Genomic DNA, 4623 nt, shown 5'->3' with positions numbered 1-4623 from the left:
GTACGATGACCTGAGTACACCTTTGTCTTACCCCTTTGTAAGCTCCCCTTTGTAAGCTATCTTGGTCTCTGACCTCGAAACTCTTAACTACCCAGCCTCACGGCTTGTCCGTGAGTAGTGACTAGCGTCACAAGTATCTCTGGGATAATTGAGATAATAAATTCATAAAACACCATTAGGCTACAGTTGGGCCGACTAATATTACTGACTGTTGGCTTTGTGCTCATTTTTCTATAGCAATGAAATCCCCCATCTAGCCATTCCTATGACGGAAGAAGAATTGTTTGTCCCTGATCATTGGAACATCCATGCACTGTATTTAGGGTGGGTCAAGAACTATCCTGGCTAAATCCAACTTAATGGTTTGAGAGTTAAGGCAGTTGGTTTTAAGGCACATTAAAATTGGTGGGACAAGTGCGTACTACATAATTCAGAAATCTAACAATGTATTTTCTGTTCTAGCAAAGAATGAAAACACTCCTACAGCAGCATCTCAAACTTGATTTACCAATAGATGTCCCAGGTGCAGTGGACCCAATCTCCAGAATATCATCCACTGTATAAATTGTGCAGTCTGTAATTAGGATTGGGAAAGTTATGTGTGGTAAGGCCTTGAATTGTTTACCCCATGTATTTAAGGGCCTATCCCTTTATTGTGTGAGGTAGGGGTGGTTTGGCCAACTTCATCCTTTAGTAAGGGTCAAGAGTTATTTGAGAGTCAAGAAGAAAAAGAGGAGAAAATGTTAGGCTAAGTAAAGGGTTAAAGGGATTCTGTCACAAGATTTTTGCCACTTCATCTGAGAGCGGCATAATGTGGAGATGGAGACGCTGAATCCAGCTTTGTGTCACTTATTGGGCTGCTTGCTGTAATTTTGATTAAATCTCACTTTTATCAACAAGGAATTATCACTACAGGACTATTGCAATATAGTCCTCCATATTCATGAGCTCTGTATAACACCGACCTCACAACTAATTGGCAGCTTTCTGCCAATGCACAAGGTACACAGAAAGCTGCCAATCAGTGGGGTGGGTGGGGTTATACACAGCTTGGCATTCAGAAAAAAAGTTGATTTGCAGCAGATAAAACAGAGATTTTATCAAAACTGCAGCAAGCACCTTGTAAGTGATACATCACTGGAATCAGGGTCTCTGGCTCTACATCATGTTGCTGTCACATGGAGTAGCGGAAGCCAGGTGACATATTCTCTTCAATGTCTTCAGACCTGCCAAATGTTATAGGGTGTGGTAACTGTCTTTAAATAAAACATGGTTGGTTGACATGGCAAAATGTGTTCTGCCTTTCCCCCTTTTACTAGTTTCGTCATGAAGAGAAAATATAAAAATCATACCACTATTAATAAAATTATCTTAAGACTCTTAGGAAGCACAATGGCAATTTTGTGAGTCAGGGTTTAATTTCACTGCTATAGATATACTGTACCTCCAGACCACCTAATTCATTGTCTTTTTATAGATTACAGGGGTGTGTGGCAATTGGCACTGAATATATTAAATGAATCACATAAGCTCAGTGGGGTGATACATTACATTGCTCTATTATTACTTGCTCTGTTTAGTCATACTCCTAAAACTGAGCAGATCAGGAATAAATAAAAATAGCTGTTAGCTACTTTTAACTGTGAGTATTAGATAGAAACTAGATAACAAATTTATTGCCAACTATGACAATCACAGAAAAACATCTGCAGGTTGCACAAAGGAAAATAACATGAAGATCATACATTACAAAACTTTAAAATTACAAAGGTCATTTGAAACATCCACCAGGATTGAAACTCTCCATTAGTATGCCCATAGTAATGAGCAGATAATACAGACTGATAATGCCTTCTAGATGGTAGTACTTTAAACAGTCTATTAGATGGGCGTGAATCATTTCCCGGAATTTTATTTGTCCTATTCACACCAATCCTCATAAATCCCTTTTAATTCTAAAACAGTAAGGAAAATTTTGTCTTCAGTCGTTTTATTCACCCTACAGAAACAATGCTTTTCCCTCACAATTGCCACACCAAAAGCTTTGGTTGCCCATTAAGACTTTTGAAAAACTGTAACACTAAAAGTATGTTCACACTGTGTCATTCTCCGGTGGTAAAAAAAAACCTTTTCGTTTTTCAAAAAGAAGATGCTTTTGAAAACATGAAGCATCAGGTATGTTTACACTACATCTTTTTTGCAGTTGTCAAAAACATCTATTTTTCAAGAAGGAAATGGTTCTGGAATCATTCCTTTTCTCAAATTTTTTGTAAAGCTGTAGCATCTTTTTTAACATTTTTTTTCCGCCAGTGTATTTTTTGGGGGTAATTATTTCAACGCTTTTACAGTGTCTTTTTTCCAGATATTTTTTTATGAACTGATGAGCAGCTTATCTTTTCTTAAACAAATTATTGGGACAATTCTTTTGATTATTTTATTAGCTCTTTTTTTCTCCATTTTTTTAGTGGAGCTGCTCAAAAAACGGCAGGAAAGGATGCAGTGTAAGCATATCCTAAAAATGTTCTTTTTGAAAACACTTAAAAATAAAGTACATGTCCTTCTTGATTGCGGTATACATTGTTGCAGATCATTTCAAATCGTAAGAGATACTTACCCTCAGACACTTAAATCCTTGCCATACCTCCACTTGATTCTTCTCCATGTGAATACATAAGTGCCTTCTGTACTTCCTGAATTAAATCATAATTTCCTAGATCATTTCTACATTAAAGAGATTAGCTCACCATTACATATTACATCCTATGTATAGATCATAAAAATGATCAATATTTTCAATTGACACGCTGTTAAAAAAAAACAATCTAGCAAAAATATGCCATTGTCTTACTTTGTATGGCTCTACGTGGTGTTCAAACCTGGTGTTGACCCCCAGAAGAAGGTACAGCGCCGAAACGCGCGTAGGGGTGGCGGTACCTGGGCTTTTAGACCTTTGACACCCACACATGTAAGTTTTATTATATTGTGTATATCTTTGTTGCTTAACGGAGGATGTTTTTTCTACATGTAGCCATGCACTGTGCACTCTAGTGGCTCATTGGAGCCTTTTTTTTGGTTTTTACAGCATTGACCTGGCTATGGTATATGTTGTACATATCCCTATTTACACATGTCTCATTTCAGCAATCCCTTATAATTACTCTGTACTATGTGCTGGGTCAGCCCTGAATACCCATCTTGCTCACTACTAATGTATTTGTATCACTTTATTAAATAAATATGTCAGTTTTATGTATTATCTATAATAAACTTTGTACTTTTATATACTACTATGTTCTTGTACGTCATTGGTTTATATGATTTCTGGTGTTCAAAGTATATAGCAACATGCAAGTCCACTTGAACTGAGTGCTAGCAGTTGCACATAGTTAGTCCCTTTCGCAAGAGTCTGTGGATCTTCAGTTTTCTGCAGTTCAACCAATATAAATAGATTTTTACCCTCTCAATTATTTCTATTGGTTGCCTTGCTCTGATATTTTCAAGCATGTCCACCAGCACTCAGCTCATTAGGTGGATATGCATTTTGGTATATACTGTGAACATTAGGTTGTGCTATACTATATTATAAAATGTCATGGTTTGGCTCTCCTGTTCAGGTAGATTCACAAGGTCTCAGGTCATTGTGGACACACAGACCAAGGGAGTTGGCACAGCAGACCATAAGGCATGTGGAACAGCAAGGACTTAGAAAACAAGCTATGGTTGACAGCAGACAAGGAAGTGAAGCAGCACTCAGAAACCACAGTACAAGGAAGAGCACAGGAAGAAAAAAAATAAAAGGCCTGAAGTAGCATACAGATGTAGATTGCAAAGTGCATAGCATGCAACAGTGTAATATGAACAGACTCTAATAACAGTAACAGTTTGTGAAGCTTACAGCAAATGATTGTTTAATTGGAGCAGGTGCAGGTTCTAGAATCCACAACAAAATATAAAATGGTGAGAACAGTCTCTAACAACAGTCTATGATGCTTGCAGCTACCAATGGGTGAACTGGAGAAGATACATATAATGTGAACAGACCAAGATTTTGTGATGCATAGAACAAACTATGGAAAATCACAGAAATTGGCAACAGAAGAAACAGGATAGTAATAATCAATACTCAAATACAGGGGTTTGTCTAATTAGACCTTAAAAACCTTCCGAAATGATGTCACTGAGGAATGCCAGGCCACTTGAAAGACCTAACCTGGAACAAAGCAAAGAGTGTCAGCTATAGGGACTAGGAGTGTAGCTTGTTCTTGAAGATGAAACAAGTGTGTAATAGTCATGACTCTTCTCTGAAAAGTTTTTTTTAACAGAATGTAAATAGCAAATATTATTCATTTCTTTATGGTCTATAAAGTGGATGTAATATGTAATGTAGGACCAACCCCTTTAAGGACTAGATTATTCTTTACCGCTAACTGCAGACTGGTAAAATATTTTATCTCTATCCGAGACCAAACCAATCAATATCATGCTATCTGCATAATTTCATAAGATGGCACTATTGTGATGTGCCACAAACAGAAGTGCATAAAGCTGGGATGTCAAACTCAAACACACAGAGGGCCAAAATGAAAAACTTGGACAAAGTCACGGGCCAAGCAGTATACAGTA

This window comes from Phyllobates terribilis, unplaced genomic scaffold (genome assembly GCF_046119375.1).
Source record: "Phyllobates terribilis strain yellow unplaced genomic scaffold, ASM4611937v1 Scaffold_4__5_contigs__length_816908805, whole genome shotgun sequence".
NCBI lineage: Eukaryota > Metazoa > Chordata > Amphibia > Anura > Dendrobatidae > Phyllobates > Phyllobates terribilis.
This window is presented reverse-complemented; position numbering follows the sequence as displayed.